The sequence below is a fragment of the Heterocephalus glaber genome, unplaced genomic scaffold (assembly GCF_053883595.1).
Source record: "Heterocephalus glaber isolate CG9 unplaced genomic scaffold, H.glaber_assembly_v1.0 deba00000943, whole genome shotgun sequence".
NCBI lineage: Eukaryota > Metazoa > Chordata > Mammalia > Rodentia > Bathyergidae > Heterocephalus > Heterocephalus glaber.
In genome coordinates, this window is record NW_028258175.1 from 8598963 (window position 1) to 8618593 (window position 19631).

General features: G+C 46.6%; 1 protein-coding gene across 17 annotated transcripts in view; it reads left to right on the top strand.

Annotated features, from left to right (window-relative positions):
• Positions 1-19631, top strand: part of Snx29 (sorting nexin 29) — a 543288-nt gene that overhangs the window by 96561 nt on the left and 427096 nt on the right. The window lies entirely within an intron of this gene.

A 19631-nucleotide genomic window follows, 5' to 3' on the forward strand; every position in this document is an offset into this window, starting at 1 on the left:
TGTTATCAGAGCCACTAGAAGATTAAATGTGTGTATTCTTTTTGGGCCACATGCACCTTGTAGTTTAATAGTACCCAGATATTGGTGATTGTGGATTGGTGATTGTGAGTTGAGTGGCAGGCTTATGGCGTGCCAAGAATATGTGGTCCAGGGAAACTAAACCACTGCTAAATCTGGTTAGCCTGGGAGTGTTCCAGCTCCTCCCCCTCTGTGTACCAGCAGTGGCAGTGGAAATGAACAAGCTGTACCCGTGCCTCAGTGTTCTCATCTGGAAAATGGGGTTAAGAGTACCCCTCTGACAGGGTTATGAAGATTTAATGAATTAATATATGAAAAGTACTCAGAAAAGACTGTAAATTAGAACTTGATAAGAAAAATTGGAAAACAGTGGAATATCAGCATGTTAAATGTTCAGTAACTGATAGGTTACAATTATCATCAACATCTTCAAAGAGTACATTGTTCGCTAGTCATCCTGAAAACAATATTTGGACCTTGTTGAACTCCCAGTGAGTAGACCAGTTTCCTATTCTGCTGAAATCATCCTATTGCAAAGGCTCCTTAAAGTGCCCTTTCCTGGGCATCTGTTCTTAATCTTCTCTCTAGTTAATCAGTCTGTACACTATTTCTGTGAGGTTGGTAGCATCAAGATTGGAAATAGTGGTCAGATAGGATGTGGTTCTCAACTGGGACCATTTTAACCCACCATGAGCACCTGGCAATATCCAGAGACATTGTAGGTTGTCATGGCTTGGATGAGGGTCCTCCTGGCACCTGGTGGGTAGAGGCCCGGGATGCTGCTAGACATCCATAGTGCACAGGACTGTCCCTTACAACAGACTTACCCTGTCAGAAAATGACAGGAGTTCCAAGGCTGAGCCATGGCTCTGTGTTCTTGGAATCAGATTTCACTTTAGATATTTTTTTTGATCATTTGTCTTCTGGGTGTCCCAGCAAATAAAACTTCAGGGAGAAGTGTACCTAATAGAAATAAGAGATCCCCGAAAGCATTTGTCCTCGGGTATTTGGAATGAAGATTATCTATGAGGCTTGCAGGTGTGTGGGGATAAACACCTGTTGTATGTCCCGAAATGGATGATCCCGACCAGATAGGTGCAGAAGCACACTCACATTCAGCGTGTGCACCTTACTATTTTATTGCAATGTTAACTTACCGAAAATTGATTCAGTCGATATTTATTGGTATTTATATCAATTTTGTCATCTTTCATCTATCTATCTATCTATCTATCTATCTATCTTATCTATCATCTATCTATCGTCTGTCTATTTCATTGGTGTTTTTGAGACAAGGTCTGGGTATGTCATTTAGGCTGGCCTTAAACTTGTGTCAGTCCTCCTGCTTCTGCCTCCTCTGTGCTGGGAATACATGCGTGTATCACCGCATCTGGCCTCATCTTCTTTTAGACAGCTGAGTTCCTCTGCTCTTGTCTTAATTTCTTTGGAATATATGATTATTTGGGAGCTGTTGTAAGAAAGTGGCTTAGCCTTCTCATTGATGGCAGGAGAGCAGCATTGGAGCCACCAGGGGGCGCCCTGACCATTTCTCTGGCATTCTCTTTGCTGCATTTTTCCTTCTGCAACTGTAGGTTGTTGCTGTCTCAATTTTTGCTGTCCCAGACTGGTGCTTTATTTTTATGGGGAGGGAGCATGGTGGTGGTGATGGAGGCGATGGTCTTTTTCATATGAGAGGCATTGAGCATGCACAGAGCAGCCTGTTGTCACCAGCATGCGCATTGTATCTTGTCAATAGCTTTTGAAAGGGAGGTGTGAGTGTCTGGTCCCGTTTTGGAAGGGAGTATTCAGCTAATTAGAAAACATTTCTTTCTTGTCATTGCTTTTTATAATATATAATTGATTAGCCAAGGGTATTTATTTGGCTTTTGAATCCTAATCACTGCCTTCTCTTTCTTTTTTGTGGGTGAGAATGATAGGTGGTGGATAGGAGTGAGCCCAGATAATCAACTCAGTTGTTTCCTTTTTATTTGTCATCTTATTTTTAATCCTGAGCCAGGGCAGAGAGGGCAAGAAAGACACCCTTACTTATCAGGCGGCCCTGTTGAGCATGTCCTTTTCTTCTCTCTGCTATTATTGGAAGGGACTCAATACCAGTGAGGTGATCTGCTTGTCACCTGGCAACACAATTCCAAGCATTCACATTCGGCAGCCTGAGAGATGAAGCTGGATTGCTGTGCTAATGATTCACAAGGAGATGGCAGGGCCTAGTGGCCAGCCAGTGGTGTGGCTGAGGGTTTGGTGATAAAATTTTAGGATGGGCTGGTGGGGCAGCAGCTGTTAACTTGGATGCACTCTGAGCCCTGGGCCCCTTAATTCCAGGGAGTGAATCTAGGTAATGCAGCTCACACAGATCCTTCACATTGGCAACTTCTTTCCCTCTGAATTTTGCATACTAGACCTCCAGTGACTGTTTAATAATTGGAAACTCCTAGATGGAATTCAGAGAGTCCTCACTATTTCATGGCTTGTTTATTCATTCCACAAACATTTACCAATCACCTATCACATGCCAGGCATTGTTCTTGGTACTTGGGGGCCAAAGATGGAGATCTGGCTCCTCTACTCATAAGCCCTGTGCCTCAGTTTCCCCATTATTAAAATGCATGAGAAGAATACTAGCACCATAGGCGGCTGTGAGGACTAAGCAAGTTCATCCGCAGAAAGTGCTTATGACAGTATACTCAGTACGCAGTAGACATGAGTTCTTATTAGTGTTCATAGTCTTCGTAAAGATGAAAGACATGAAGAGCAGTTGGACAGGAAAGGGAAGGCCACTGAGTCACGTGGGAGTGACGTGTTGTTACCTGTGGGCACTGAACTACCACATAGTGGTCTTCTGTTGCCCATCCCACTGGGGGAATGGTCCCTGGAGCAAGAAATACAGTGGTCATGTTGTGCAGTTCTGCAGTGACCTCTAACCCAGTGCCTGGTGCTGTCACTAATGTGGACTTGTGTTTCCTCCCTGCTGCTACCAGGAGTGGGAGGGAAGAACTGATGAGAATCCTGGGGGTTAATGTTATGAGGCTGGTAAGCTGAGATGGGGGGGGTAAATGAGGAGGGAGAGCATAGGGTGGCCTGGGGGTATTGGGGTTAAAGAGGCCTATGCAAGCCGGCACTGTGGCATTTGCCTGTAGTCTCAGCTATTTGGGAGGCTCGAGCAGGAGGATCATGAGTTTGAGACTAGCCTAGGCAGCACAGTGATACCCTGTTTCAAAGACAGAAGCCAAACTGTTTGCCGAAGGCTTTGTGGAGGGATGGCTGGTGGGTGAGAAGGGGGCGTCAGTGGTTGCAGAGGCAGCCTGAGCATGACCTGAGCCACACTTGTGCCCTGTGCCAGTAGGCACCGTGGACATCCCGCCGCACCACTCGCAGGGACAGTGACGGTGCTCCTAAGTGTGTGGTCTGTCCCTGTCACACACTAACTCGCTGTTTGCAGCCATCCCTAGAGAGCTCACTGTTCTCCCCATTTTGCACAGGAAGAGAAGGAGGCACAGCTACTGCCTGGGGCCAGGATTCACAGCCTGGCACTTAGTCCTGGGAAGGTTTGTTTTAGCGCCACCGGAGACCCTGCCCCAAGCCTGTGCCAGGGGCGTTGTACTGAGTCCGTATTTCAGGGCTCCTCCTCTTCTCTCTGCCCTCTCTAAGGTTTCCCTTGGCTGGCGGAGGTAGCAAACTCTCAGATCTTTTCTGTGCTCCTGAAAACATGATTGTTTCCCTTTTTGGAGTTGTATCATTTTATTTGTGGTCTGATGTGTTCCTCCTGGCCTCCTTAAGAACTGTGGCTCTTAGGGCCAGGGATTTAGCTCAGTGGTGCCACCACCTGCCTCACAAGCACAAGGTCCTGAGTTTGATCCCCTGAACCAAAAAACAAAAACAAGCATTGATATAAACATACAATGAAAAGTACCCAACAATAAAAGGAATAACTATTCATAAACAAAACATTAAAAAAAAAAAGAACTCTGGCTCTTGATTTGTTTCTAGGCTTTCAGGAGAGGATGCTTATTAAGCTCTCTTTCCTTTTGGTCTTGAGGTTTCTAGTTGGCTCTCCCTAGGGTGAGTGAGACAGCAGTTTATGTAACCCTTTGATGCAGTTCCGAGCTGATGCAAAATGGACTCTGGCTTGAGGATGAGGCCCTAGTCAGACTGGTTTGATAGGCAACTTTGGCTGATGTGTGCCTTAGGAAGGGTTGCAGCAGCATGAATGAGGGGTGGTGGGAGATCAGGCAGGTGGAGTGGTTTGGCTCTTACTCTGAGTGAGAGGGGCATTCAAGTGGGAAGGTGGTACAATGAGACTGGGATCTCAGGAGGCCAGGCTGGCCAGGGGGTGGAGGGCTGACTGTGGGTGGACCAGAGACAGCAGGGAGCAGCTGGGAGGTGATCGTAGTTCCCCTTGGAGGAGGGACAGGGACCTTCTGAAAATGACCTGTGAGAGTTTTCCAAATTAAATGAGCTGTGCTGTCTGTGTGGGTGGCAGGATGATCTGTCCTTGGCCCAGCTCTTCTCAGTTGTAGGTCTGTTCCTCCCAGAGCGGGAGCACGCGTCTCAGTCTTAGCTATTTCCTCTGCACCTAAACACTCTTCCTGGGCACCATTTCTTGAATAGGCCCATTTTAGAAAAGATTGTTGGCCTCCTCCTGGAGTAGTTAGGGATTGCACTTCTGGACCTTGGGGCTCCTACTGGGCTGCAGGAAATGACTTATTTTGTTCTCCTTTCTCAGGACTCTTATTTTTTTTTCCTCATCTAAATCTAGCTTTCCATAGGTACCTTAATGCCTTCCTTTTTTGGCCTTATCAGAACCCTTAGCTTCTCTCATTCTAATAAATAATTTCCCTTCTAATAAATAATTGATCTCTCCCAATTAATTTTAATCATTTTATATTGGTGGCCAGTTTTTAGTCATGGGTGTCCCTTGGTAATAATGAAAAAGGAGAGCGTTTTCTTACTGTATCCTTACATCCATTTGTCATCTTTCCATGCTGGTTTTGTAGTTATTATTCATTTCATTCCCAGAGCCTAAGTGTGTGATTGGAACCCTTCTAGAATTTGCTGATAAAAAGATGAGCTATACTTCGAAAATTGACCTAATGTTCACTGTGGTTTCCTGGAATTGGAAATGCACATTTAGGCCCCTGATTCCAGATGGGGTACTCCTCCCTTCACTTCCTTGAGGCTGTGGTTACTACTTGGTCCCAGACCATCTGCCAGTGCTGTGCCTTGTTTGGAAATCAGGCTGTGCCGTGGTGCTTGTGGGTGCTTAGTTACAGGAAAATCTTGTCAAGGAAAAGCAAGCACAGAGATCATCCTGGCTAGTGTTCTTTGAGGCAGATGTGTTTTAAAGATTTTTTTGCTACTTTTTCTCATTCAAGTTGCCTAGCAATTTGGCTTCATCTAGGATCACTGTAGGTTAGCTTTGAGTCAGTCCATCCTCTTCATGCACTGTACTTGAAATACTCTATATTTCAAGTGAAATAGGTGATGCCTTGACCTCTGTGAACACTGGAAACCTGTTGTTATATTATTCCATGCAAATCTTTTGTTAAAAATTTTGATTGCCGTGTATTGTATTTTGAACATTCTTTGCCTTTTAGAAGATAAATGGTGTTGAGGAAAAGGAACTGCAGAGAATGTGAAAGACTCACCCTTTGCTGCTGCATCCCTGTCTGCTGGGAATGTCAGTGTGATCTGACTCTGCAGGAGTGTGGAGCTGGCTCAGAGCTTGGCTCTACCTGCATTTGATTGAAGTTTCTTTTTGCTGTTCCTGGCTCATCCACACAGGAAGGAGACAGGTTTACTTTGGGAGCTTCAACGAAGTCGGCCTCAATTCTCTGAGTGTGAGGCAACACAGTGAACAGTTTTCTTCACAGTTAGGGCCATAGTTAACCCAAATATGGAGCCAGGCTATATTAAGAATCAACCCCCCCCCCCCAGGGTCTCACTGTAGTTCAGGCTGGCCTGAACTTACTGTGTACCCCAGGCTGACCTTGAGCTTGCTGTGATCCTCCTGCCTCAGCCTCCCAACTGCTGGGATTATGAGTGTCCATCACTACGCCTAGCTAGGAATCTCATTTTAAAAGTGTGTTTTGGAAAAAGAAAAACATCCACAGATCCTTACTGAGTGTTGACCCTTTAGTCTAAATTAGAGTTTTCCTTCTTCTAAGTAGCACCAAAGACTCACAGCCCAAGATGTCCCTTCTTTCAGGTGATGGATTAACGGCAGAGAACTAAAGTGGAGACAGTGCTGTCTGTGTTTTGGGAGACTCACAGTCCCTCTCCCCTCCTCACAGGAGAGCCTTGTCAGTGTGGTCCGACACTCTGGGTAATGGAGAGAAGCGTTATGCAGTTGCCTTTGTGTTGATATTAAGTTCAGGAGATTGAGTTGAGAATTTGGGGCCAGGGACCCCAACCTTATTGAATAGAGAGCTCAGTGGTGGGCGTCCCATCCGCCTTGCTTAGGAGGAGATGAAGAGTGATTGTTGTGTCCCTCTGTCATCTGTCTGCACCAACCCTCCGCTCCTCCAGAGGGACAGAGCAGATGGCTCCATCTAAGTAGCATGAGGGAGGAGGGGGATTCTGAAGCAAGACGGTCACGGCTCTGACATGAAATTCTTCCACTGGGGACTTCAGACCTTAGAAATGTCCTTTGCTTATCCCGGCCCATGCGGGATGAGAGACAGGGCTGACGAGCCACCCTCACCTTGATTGCCTTGATTGCTTTGCCAAGAACTGCACATGTAGTGTGTTAGGGAGACTGACTCTCAGGCTGCTGTAGCAAAGACCTCCGAGTAACACTGGCTTAAATGAGACAGGATTTTAGTTTGGGACAGTTTGGACCCAGTCACTTTTTCTCTGATTGCCTATCATTTCTTTCATTTGTGTGTGTGTGCGTGTGCGTGTGTGTGTGTGTGTGTGTGTGGTGGGGATCAAAACTAGGGCCTCAAGCATTTTAGGTAAGCACCCTACCACTGAGCTCTACCCTAGCTCCTTGCTGTTATTTCTTGTCCATCACCTTCCTATTTCTGCTAGAGAGAAGCATGGCTCACCCCTCTTACCGGCACAATCCCAGATTTCCGGCATTGCTTCCCACTCACCTTACCTGGGTTGGAATTAGTTGCATGGTCATATGTAGCTGGAAAGCTGCTGGAGAAGATAGGAGCTATCTTTATTCCAGAGGCCATGTGGTCATCTACGGAGGTGCAGTTATTCCAGGAGAAGAGGAAAATGGGTACGTGTGACAGTTGGCACATGCTGCAGGTGAAGAGACCCCGGTTAGACTACAGCACTTTTTTTTTTTTTTCCTACTGCATATGTCATTTTAAAACTTTTTACTTTGAAACCATTTAAGCCTCCTAAGAAGGTATAAAAATAGTTCAGAGAGTTTCTGTGTACCCTTGTCCAGGCTTCCCGAAAGATAAGGACTTTCTATGTCAAGACCAGGAAATTGATACAGTAGGGACCTTGTTTGGATATCACTAGATTTTACATGAGCTGGTGTGTGTGTGTGTGTGTGTGTGTGTGTGTGTGTGTGTGTGTGTGTGTGTGTGTGTAGTATTAAGGTACGTTAAAAAAAAAGACATGTTGTTGTCCATTTGAATTCATATAACCACCACTGTAGGTGGCATTTAGAAAGAGGTCTTCAGAGGTTGCCCATTCCCTCTGGGATCAAGTCTGTGACAGGCCATGAGCAGCCCTTCCTGCATCATATCTGCGTCTCTCACCTGCCCCTATTCTTGAAACAAAATGCCAATAGCTCATAGTCCTCCGCAGTGTACTTCCTCGATTCTTTTTATTTGCTTATGCCCACTGGTTTCAAATTGGTATTTTATAGAAGGTTTGTTTGAGCCGCAAAGTATTGAAAACATTTTTACACTTGATCTTAGCCAAAAGGCCGAGAAGCAATTGAAAACATTTTTAAAAAATTGGTTGCCAACATTTATCAGTTGGAGATTTGTGTATTTAAAACAAAAGAAAACATTTGACTTCAGTGGAAAAATCAGGACATCTGATGGTCACTGGATGTTTCTGTGTGACAGTCAGCTGTAGGCGAACTGGAATTAGTTACATGACTGTATGTAGCTTCAAACCTCCAAAAGAAGATGGGAGCTGTAGAAGGTTCTTCGCTTCCGGATCCTCCTGCTCCTCACTGCTGGCCCCGCCCACTGAGTGCTTTCTGCCTGTGGGCCTTGCACAATTTTGAGGGGCCAATTATTCAGCCTTTGAGCCTTTGTGTGACTGATTTTCCCCTAAGGAAGAATTTCTTTTCTCTTTTCAAAATTTGTTGTAATCATCTTCAGGTTTGATTTATTTATTTTTGCAGCGCTGGGGATGGAATCTGCGGCCTTGTGCATGCTAGGCAGGTGTTCTACTGCTCAGTCACATCCTCAGCCCTGGAAGCATTTATTATTTTTTTTCTTTCTTATCCTCTTTCTTTTGCTTTTTGTGGCACTGAGAGTTGAACCTGGGTCCTTTGTACTGAGCTACATCCCCAGTCCTTTTTTAAAATTTTGAGACAGAGTCTCTCTCACTAAGTCTCTGAATTGCCTAGGCTGGGCTTGAACTTGCGATTCTCCTGCTTCAGCCCCCTAGAGTACTGGGACTACAGGTGTTTCCCACCATGCCTGGCCAGGAAGTGTGTCTTGATGCTTCTTATCCCACAGACTTTTGGCAGCAGCACTCTGTGCTCATCTTTGTCCTTGCCGCTTGATGCCTGCCTTTTCCTCTGCCAAGTCTGTAAGCCCTTTGAGGGCAGGGGGCAGGAATCAGGTCTCTCCTCTCCTGTGTGAAGTTGTTTTCTGGGTTACATTCCCCACCATAAATTGAAAATATCTTAAGTGAAACATTGACTTCATACATCAAACCAACCAAACATTATGGCTTAGCAATCCAATGCCCAGTAGAGTGTTGCTTGTTTCCCTTTGTGATTGCAGGGCTGACTGGGAGCTGTGGCTTCCCACCACTGCCCAGCATCACACAAGAGTATTGTACCCTGGAATGCTAGCCTGGGGAAGGATCACGATTTGAGGTACGGTTTCTAAGTGCCCAGTACCTTGTGAGTGGTTAGTATTGTTGGCTGCATTGACACAGGAGAGTCAGAGTGATGCATATGGGGTGGGTGGTGTTGATGCATTGGCTGCCATCCTGTGCCAGGCCTCTGCTGGCACTGGTGCTTCATCTTGCCCATGCCCATTTCTGCAGGGAGATATTCTTTTATCCACCAGGAAGAGTTCTGGTTAGGAATGACGAAGCTGTCTCGGAGGGATGAATGAGCTTGTTTTAAGTGATAGAATCAGGTACTGATGAAGCGAAATGAATTTGAACTTTTTCAAAATTTAAAGGCTAAGGATTGATTGATAACCCTGGGATATGACTTAGAAATATGTCAGGAGTTGCTGGAAAAGCAAGGGAAAAAAGAAAAGGTCAGTATTGATCCATAGAGATTTTCCTTTTGAAGTATCAATTGCAATTTGCTCTCCCAAAGAGGATAATTATGCAGCTGAGGTGGCAGACAGCCTGGCATCTGAAGGCCTGGCTCTTCTTGGACAATCCTCAGGGCAGGAAGAGCTCCTGCTGGCAGAGACAGTTGACAGCTACTAACCTTTCCTGGCCCTCTTTGAGAAGCCATGATGGAGGTGAGGAAAGGGGAGAATGTTACCTTCTTCCTGGGGTTGGGCTGTAGGTCGAAGCTCTCCTTGTGGGAAGTGCCCTGCCAGGCCGTGGGGAGACTTGGTGAGAAAAGGATGCCTGAATTGGACTTGACCATGGGAGGCCAAGGCAGCAGGGGTGGTGGTAGGAGTCACTGCATTAGGGTGTGGTTCTGATCCTAGGCCTTAACCCCTTCATCTTGGAAGTGTTGTGCTGTATCTTAGGAGAAGGCCAGAGGCACTCAGGCCTGTTGGGCACCTACCTGACTGGGCACCTTGCCGGCAGAAGCTCCCCCAGCCTGCAGCTCACTTCATGCCCATTGCTGCCCTGTGAGTTGGGTGATTGCATCCCTGTGCCCAGATGGCACAGATGGGGACCAGGAAGGTTCAGTGAGTTACTTAGTGACGTAGCTGGTGATTGCTAGAGCAAGCTTGAAGCCCCACTCCGAGGCCAAGCTGCTTCCTTGTCAGAGAGTGGCCTACTTGTGCACTAGTCCTCTTGTGTGCGATCAGGTCCCTCATGGGCTCACCACAGAGCTGCTGCCAACTGGAGTGAGGGGGACGTGGCCCGTAGACAGCTGCCCTATGTTCCACTGAGACACCCAGCACCACAGACAGTAGGATGTTCCTGAGAGAGGACCCAAGGCTCAACCTCTTTAGCTTCTGGTTTCCTTGTGTCTAACATGGGAGTGATCTTACCGCTCCCTGCCTTCCTCACCTGGCCAAGTGAGCATGGAGTTTATGGCCCTAGTGGCTGTACCTTGAGAAGCTGAACTTAGCACTGAAGCTGAGCTGGATGGGAGCTGAAGTTTTGGAGCTGCAGCCTGCGTGACTAAAATTGCAAAAGGTTTCGGATAACTCCTTCCCGTGTCCCAAGTCCCTGCTTTGGGAATGTTTTTCCTCCATTCAGGCTCCCCATATGAGCTAGAGGTAGAGATACTTTGTTTACCCCTGCCTAGCCAGTTTACACCCTCACAGGGTTAAGCAGCCTTTCCTCCTCCCTGTGTTTAATTTTCTTGCTCCCCACCATGGTGCCTATGCATCAGACTAATTTTCTAGCTCTAACTTGGGACAGATTGTTTGCTTCTCTGTAGATGAGTGGGTTTCACCCAGACGGCCCAGCCCATAGACCCCTGCAGGCTTTCAGTGCTGCCATTCAGCCTGCTGAGCCCAGCAGTGAGCAAAGAAGAGAAAGCTTCTCGCTGGGGAGAGTGGGTGTGAGATTGGCTGCTAGCACCTGCCTGGCTTCCAGAAGCCTGTGGGCCTGGAGTCCCTGGCCAAGCCAGGCTAGGCTTTTAAACATAGCTCAAGCCACTCACTGTCGCCTCACACAGACACTAGGGGCCATCCCTAGCCTCTGGGCTCTGGGTCAGTTGTACGAGCCATCTTTCTGTCCAAGGTCTGAGACACGGATGGTTGACTCAGTCAACCCAGCCCTGGGCTTAACTAAATTAGAGAAAGCCCAAAGCACAGGGTTTTCAGGGCAAGGGAGATTGCTGCCTGCAAAGAGGTATTGTCTGTCTTCCTGGCTCCCTCAGAACTGAAGAAAATGAGTAGAGGCAGCCATTCCTTGCTTTCCCTCCAGGGTGGTCTTTGGGGGTGAGGCCGTGGGCACTGTCTGAAAGCTGAGGCTCCTCCTCCATTGCTTTTAAAGAACAGATTCAGCCTGAAAGAATCCTCTTGGCTGGCATTTTATTTGGGGTGCAAACTCCCAATCTGAGCCTAGAGTTTGACTCTGTCCACCAGGGGACCTCTTCAGCCTATCTTCTCTATTCAGAGCTTTTCCTTCCTCACCTCCTGGTAGGGAAAGGAGGCTGAGAGTCTGAGTTTCAAATAGGAAAGCTCTTTTAAAAACCGGACATGGTGCCTGATGCCTGTAATCTCAGCATTCTAGGAGGCAGAAGCAGGAAGGTTTCAAGTTTGAGGCCCATCTGGGCAACTTAGTGAGACCCTGTCTCAAAATAAGAAATAAAGGGTTGGGATGCAGTAGCCCTGGTTCAATCTCTGAAACTGGTGCCTGGGCTGGAGTGGGGGGCACTTTCTGAGAAAGGAGCGTTGTTGTTTTTCATTTCAGGCCTGTCTGCACATGCGGAGAGGAAGACCTGATTTGGGGGGTGTTCTGCCCAGGGTGGGGGCACATGACCAGGAGAAAGGAGGTCATTGGTGTTCTAGTTTTTCCTTGGTGCCTGGTGCTTTCTTATCATTCTTGTTTAATCCTCATCACAGTTGTTGGAAGTAAATATTGATGTTTCTGTTTTATAGGCAAGTCAGCAGGTTCACAGAGGTGAAATCATTTGCCTGAAGTTAAACAGCCAACGATTAGCAGATCCAGCAGTTTCAAACCTAACCCATGTGACCACTAAGCTGGAGTTGTTTTGCCAGTGTTGTGCCACCTCCCAGGAAAATGCAGTGACTATTGAAGACGTACTATATATGAGAGACTGGAACCCTTATCCTGTCTCATTTCGTCACCAGGGTCAACCCATGATGTAGGGAATGCAGACCTCTTTAAACAGAGGAGGACCTGACTGTCAGAATGAGTGAGTTGTCTCAGAGTAGTGTAGCTGGCATTTAAGCTCCATTTGGGTATGATCCTGAGAGGGCCTCAGAGGCGGTGCAGGGGGGCAGTGTCTTGTAAGAGGGGTGCTATCTATGACTGTGTGTCCAGTTAGAGATACTTTTGCTGCAAGTAGTTGGAACCGACTTAATGATGGCTTAGATATGAGGTGTTTATTTTTCTCATCTAGCAGGAAGCTAGGAGCCTGTAGAGCCTGACAGGGCTGGGTAGCCAGTGCCCTCCTTTGTAGTCTGCACTCCTTTGAAGTTGACGTTCATCCTGATGCTGTTGCCTCATGTCTGCAGTATGGTTGCTGCTGCTTCAGATACTGTATTTTCAAGCAGAAAGCAAGAGAGGAAGGAGGTCACATCTGCTATCTGTTCTATCAGGAAAATAAAAGCCTTCTTACAAGTCTACCTCATAGACTTCCCTTTACATCTCACTGACCAGAACCAGGTCTCTGGGCCTCCTCTAGCTGCAAGGAAATCTGGGCAAGCACTCACTGGGTTTCCATTCTGTGGGGTGAAAGGCAGCGGAGTAGATGGTGAGTGGCTTTTGACACAGACACCAGCAGTCTGCTTAGTTCAGTTTGACAGAGCAGTCCCTTAGACCGAACAGTGCAGTTGGCAGCTGGTGGGACCATCTTGCTAGACACCTTAGAGGTGTTTCAGACAGCTCAGGGAAGGTGAGTGAGGGCTTCATGAGGCTGCTAGAGTAAGCAAGGTCCCTGAGTGGGGAGCGGTAGGTTGCTGCCTGCTTCCAGGGTAGGGATGGGCAAGGTGGAGGGTCTGGGAAATGCTGTCTGCATGACAGTGAGATATACTTCTTTTCTCTCCCCTATAATTGGTAACTTTTATTTTTCATTTTGGAATCATGTACTTTGTTTGTATTTAAAATATTTAACCAATACATGAAAACAAAACCTATGGACATTAAGCAGGTACTATGTGGTGTTTCAATGTGTGGATATATTGTGTAATGTTTAAAACAGGTTAAATATAGCTGTTTCTTAAATGTCCACTCCTCACTCTGGAGCTGAGTGGCCATAGTGATTTCTACCACAGTGCTTCATAAGGGTCCAAAGCTCCACAACTTTTCTGCGTAAAGGGAGTCCCGAGTTTATGGTTGGGTGAAGCTGGGCAAACAGGATGAAACTGCACACCTGCTGATCACTCAAGGTCAGCTCACCAGGGCTTGCTTCACCACCCTTGAGGACTCAGCTGGGAGATCTGAGCTTCCAAGGGTTCAGGAGTCCTGGCTGCAGTCTGAACTGAGCGTGCCCATCATAACCCGCAGGCTCTTCCCTAGGTCGGAGCTCACTCTGGAGGCAGCAGGCTCCTCTCTCAGCCTCTGCTCTTTTGGAATCTTAACAATTATATGCTTTTGTGTAGATTTTTTTGATCAAGGCTATTTGGAGTCCTATATGCCTCACTTATCTGTATGTCAAGTTCTTTTCCTCTCCTTGGGAAGTTGTGTGCCATTACTTCTGTGAACAGTTTTTTTTATGTCATCTGCACTCTTTCCTGTTTCTTCGTTGACTCCGATCGGTCTTAGGTTATTCTTCTTTGCATCGTCTAGCAGCTGCTGGATTTATTTCTCATGGTTCCTTACAATTTTGAAGCAATTTTTCTTTTCCTGGTCACTAATTGTAATCTTATTTTCTATTATCTGAAATTCTGTCCTCACATTGGCTCATTCTTCTGTGTAGACTTTCAATGGAGTTTTTAATTTCCTGGAAATCTGTTTGTATCTGTTTTATGGATTCCATTTGTTTCCTGTGTTGGGATTCCATCATGTTCCTCAGCTCCTCTATTTTTTTATCTGTGTCCTCTCTAGGGTTATTAATCATATCTTGCACTGTGGGCACAATCTCTGCTGTTATCTGAGAAATTATTTCTGATTTCATTTTTTCCAGATCCTCTTTTTTGCCAGTTTAGGGAGTCCAGGTGGTTGAGTATCAGATTGTTCCATCTCCTTTCCCTTTGGGGTTGCTGTAGGTGATCTGCAAGTCTGGTCTTGAGACTTGTTTACGTGCCTTCTCATTTCGATGGGGGTGTGGGGAGGTGGGGGGATGGGGGTGGGGGGTGCTGTTGACCCCCACGCAGCTTACCTCCTCTGTGCTGGGAGCTGGCAGCCCAGAAGCCCCTTCCTCTGGGCTGGGAGCAGTGGAATGAGCCTCTGCTCTTTTGAATCAGAACAAGAGAAGAGAAGGCTCGTGGTGAAGAGGCAAACTCAGAATTCAGTTTCTGCAGGGGATGAAGTAGCCCTCAACATCTGCAGTGTCCTCTTTAAATGGCTGCTGAAGTTATGGCCAGGAGCTGTTTTAGTCCTATTCATACATGTCATTAAGGTCCTACTGTCAGGCAATGTAGTGGGCTGGCTGTGCAAGGGAAATTCAGAAGTAATAAAATAGGCGTGGTTCTGTTCACACAGGATTTAACCACTCAATATGAGGACAAAGTAAAAATTGGAGTCCATGATTGTCCCTGGGAGTGAAGCATTGGTTCATCTTGCTGAGTCAGAAGAGCTTGTGAGGGCTAGTCTTTAAAGCTTACTGTGGTATGAACTTTTGTGTCTCCCCCAAATTTGTATGTTGAAACCTAATTCCCAATGGGATGATATTAAGAGGTAGGGCTTTGGGGGCTGATTAGATTATGAGAGCTCTGCCTTCATGAATGAGAACATGAAATGAAGCCCCAGAGAGCTGGTTAGCCCCTTCTGGATGTGAGGATGCAGCCAGAAGATGCAATCTGTGGTCTTTGCCAAAGGGAAAGGATCAAGAGAAGGAGGGGAGGGGAAGAGATGAAAAAGAATTAAGATGTGTTGTGTACATGTACCAACTCTTATCAGTGAATGTAATTATTTTGTAATGCAAACATATACTAGTAAAAATAAAAAATTTAAAAAGATACCATCTATGAGACAGAGGGCCCTCAACAGATTTGCCAAATAAACTTCTGTTTATAAGCCATCTAGTGTATGGCCATTTGTTACAGCAGCCTGAATTAACTAAAAAAATAGTGAAATAGGACTTATAGGATACCAAATTCATTAAATTCATGTAAAAAGCTACTGATTGTTAAACTTCTAATAATATCCTTGCTCCAGCATGGCTTGGGCGTGGGTAAATGTGGGAAGGGAACACATAGCTCCCATCTCCTGCTGGATGCAGGCAATCCCTGTGTGTCCCCCAGGGTATTAGAGGTCACCTCTGCACACGAATCCTCAGTAGCATTCGGCAGCATGATAGGAAACATGCTATTCTGGGGCAGCATGGTGAGCTGTCAGTGTCAGGAGATCCAAATGGTTTCCACAATGTCTCAGAAGTTGTGCTCTGGGTGTCTTGTCCTCCACCTTGGTGGCTTTGCTAGCCTTGACTCTAAGACCAGGGAGCATCCCCTGCTTCCCTTGCCTTCCTTTTCCTTGTTCAGTACCGAGGACATGAGTTGAGTGGTGACATTTGTGTAGCATCTGTCATTTTATAGGGCTCTTGGTTCTCTTTCCATCTAATCACCTCTGTAACTTCGGAGGTACACACTAGGCGCTGTCATACTCATTTTGGATGTGGTGGAACTGGAACTCAAGGAAGGCAAGCGGCAACCTTTGGCTGCACAGGAGGTGCATAACACAGCCATGATTGGGATCTGGCCCTTCCTGCCTCCATGGAGTTTGTGATCTGAGGGTGTTCTGCGTATTTGCCAGTTTCAGTACGTGGAGTAGGTAGTCTGGGTGTGAGATCTGACCCTCTCTCTAGCTGCGAGCTTCTAATTAATTGCAGATTGCATGTGTGAGTCTGTTTGAGAATTACCTGTACATATGATATCATAGCCTAAGGGTGGAAGGAAGCTGTGCAGCTCTGTGTCTTCATTATTTATGAGTATTTCACAATATCCTTCCTCGCCATTGGTTAGTCCCACTGCTGTTCTGCGTGTGAGGTCAGTCAGAGCAGATGCTGGTGCCACAGTCCTCTAGGCCACTGCAGACTTGTGGCTTTAGGCAGGCCAGGAACATGTTTTTGCTGGTTGTATCTGGCCAGTCATCCAGCTGGCAGATAGGAGCAGATGAAGAAGATGCCTAAAGAGTCACATCTGCCTGTAGTTTCCAGAAACTGGAGAGATGTACCTGCTCCTTCTGACAGCATCTCTGAGTTGGAAGGTTTCTGGAGGGTCCGGTGGTCTACCCTCCTCATCTGACAGATTGAACATCTGAGGCCCACAGTGGGTGTGGGAGGCCCAAAGCACCTTGCAGTTGGTGGCTGTGTCCTGAATCACTGTATGTTACTTGTTGTGACCTCATACATCTTTGCTTTATAAGGTCATTCTTTTCATCCTCCTTATGTCCCATCTTGCTGGCCATGTTGACTGTGGTGTCAGCTCAGTGTAGCTTCCGTGCTGGGGTATGAGGCATGACAGGTTTGGTTGCGAGTGACAGAAGCCAGCTTAATTAAAGTGAAGGATTGTTACTCCTTTCCTGACCCTGGCATTCAGGGGTTCAGTTGTGTTTAGGCCACTGGGGCCTCAGCTTTGGCTGGTCCTCAGGTCTCCTTCCTGAGAGCTCTGCTGGTGGGACAGTGATACACGGAAGCTGGTTAGAAACATGTCCCTGACCTGTGGCTAAGGTGTCTCTGCCCATATCTATTGAGTCTTTGTCTCTTCACTGGAAATCTTGAGAATGCTGAATTCTGCAAAGCCTCCAGGAAGCTGTCCCCCTTCTTTTCGAGGTCCCATTGTGGTGTTGGTGATGTACCGTCAGGGAGGAGTTAGGTTAGGGTATAGGCACTGGTATCCAGGCCAGGTTCTGTATCGTAATTCCTTTTTAACCTTGGGCAAATTACTTTAGGTGATTCGGTTTCCTTATCTGTTAAATGCCTTTGATTCTAACACCTGCTTTGTGGGGTGACTTGGAGAATTTAATAAGGTAATTTGCACTCAATTTCTCTCTGATCAGCCCAGGGAGGAGGGGGTGTTTTCCATTTACTTTGAATTTATGTTTACAAACCTGTGAAATTGTAGACTTCCAGCGGAACTTCAGCGGTGGTGTTTCTGATCCAGTCGGGAAGGATCTGTGTTACCAACATTGTTTTCCTCTTGTTTGGTAACCACATCCTATAGTAGGGGTTGGATTCATCTCCATAGCTCCCAAAGGGAGGAAGTGAGTTCCTCTGCCCAGGGCTTATAGATCCATGTGGCTTTAAGAGCCAGGCCAGTAAAACCTCAGGCAGAGGTGGCTCCCAGTGGGATAAGACAGGCTTTGTCCACGGACACTGACATTGGTTTTTGCTGGCCCTACTACACAGCACAGGGCTTCCCCCAGATCTCATCAGCTGGGTTTTGTATCTATGTGGGGTGTGGGGCATTAAGAAGAATCTTGCTGTGAAGAAGGTAGGATAGCCCACCTGAACCCTCTGTAGGATGTACAGCCTTTCCGTAGATGTCTACTGATTCATCTGGTTTACAGTGAAGAGGGGGTAGCTTTTGCTTCCTATAGCTTTCCATGCATCTGACCCCACCTAGTTAACGCCTGTATTTCCCTTATCACTTCAACCCAGGCCCTTCTCTGACGTCTGCCATGTTTTTCTCTCTGAGGCCTTTATTTGTGAAACGTTAGCACATCACTGGCACCTCTGTACACTGATGAAGGAAGAGAAGGGGCAAACTTGATTGATCAATGAGCCGGCCTGCAGTAGCTTTTTTATGTTAACAAATTTAAAAGTAGAAGCCCTGGGTTAGTAGGCAGGAGGGAGAAACAACAAAAAGCTAGAATGGGCCTGGGATTGATTTAAAAAGTTATATTTTGAAGCTCAATATAGTTTACCCTTTCTCTTGGAGATAAAAGGAAAGGGAGTGGGTAGTCAGACAAAGATATAAAAAGCAAGATGTTAACTCTGAAAAATGATGATGTAGGTTGAGTATATACCCACAGAAGGACATTTTTTATTTTTGTGCATGTGCCCTTGTGAGCTCTCTCTTTAAATATAACTGAGTATGGGGCCCCAGGGAGTATTTGTAAAGGCTCTTTGAGGTCTTTGGAAAAGATGCTATATAAAGCCAGGGGATTATTACCCAGATCTGTGTATATGTGAGCATGTGTGCGCTCACATGCATCCACTGTCCAGATGTACCATGTCTACTCATTGTAGTCATCTTTTCCCTTTTTAGTTTTGAAAAGGCAGTTTAAGATCAATTAGCTTCAGGATAATTTCCCCCTGGAGGGCCCTCACCCCTTCTTCCGTGGCAGTTTCTGTACTTTATATAGCAGCCCCTGAGGCCCATAGTGATTTGTGCAAGTGGGCCACCCATTATCTGTTGACTGTGTGTCTGTGTTTATGTTTGTGTTCCTGGGGGCTGGGGTTTGGTCCCTGCCCTACTGATCTTTTTGAAATCAAGGATTCCTGTGGTCAGTGCAAAGAAGGAGGAGCAGACTCATCCAACTTTAGGTCATGGTAATGACATGTTAGGAATTTGTCATCCTCCTTCCCCCCAAAGTGTATCACATTTCAGAGATGCATAATTGAAAAAGCTCAATTTGGACCTTAATCTTTGTCAGTGGGTCAGGAAATTATAGCTCTGAACCCAGTGGTTAGTGTTCTCTGTTAAGGCCATGAACTTATTATTAAGCACAGTTGACATTTCTGCCCAGCCTATTCCATGCTCAGTTCCTGGAGCTAGGGGACAGGTTTTAGCAGTAGGCAATAGTCAGTCATTTACTCCTTTATTAATCCACTCATTCATACCACCCTTGATTTGTTCAATAGGTCTTTAGTGTGTACTGTGGCCAGGTGCCGGCACTGGGGGCCCTGTTCTTGAGGGACTCAGGCTGGCACTGGGGCTTTGATGGCCACCTCTGCAGGTGAACACTTGTAGCCCAGCAGATCTGTATATAGCAGTGCAGTGGGAGCTTAGGGAAGGAGGGGTCCAGTTAGCTGTACTCCAGTTCTTTGGCTAGTGTGCATGAGACCTGCTTTGAGTTCAGAAGAGTAGGGCAGGGGTCCTCTGTGAGACTCAAAGGTGGCCAGGAAGTGGGGGAGAGGAAATCCAGCAGGAGCTGGGATGTCCATTCTTGAATGGCTGCATTGATTCCTGTGGGTTTAGGGCTCTGCAAGTCAGCCCATTCCCTTGCTGCGGCCTACCCTCAGACAGCTAGAGACCGTGTCAGCACCTGGCAAGCTTGAGGAGGCCATACAGGTTCTGCAAAGTTTTGTTTCCTCTTTGGCTTTGCCCTAGTGTGAGGCTGTAGGTTCATGGCGTGTGTGTGTGTGTGTGTGTGTGTGTGTGTGTGTGTGACATTGCAGATAGTTGCTGCTTAACCAGACTCCAGTTTTTCTTGGGGCTTTTCCTGGCTTCTCTTTGTTGTGGGCTTTTGCCCCATGCCTGTATTTGCATTTGTCTGCTGAC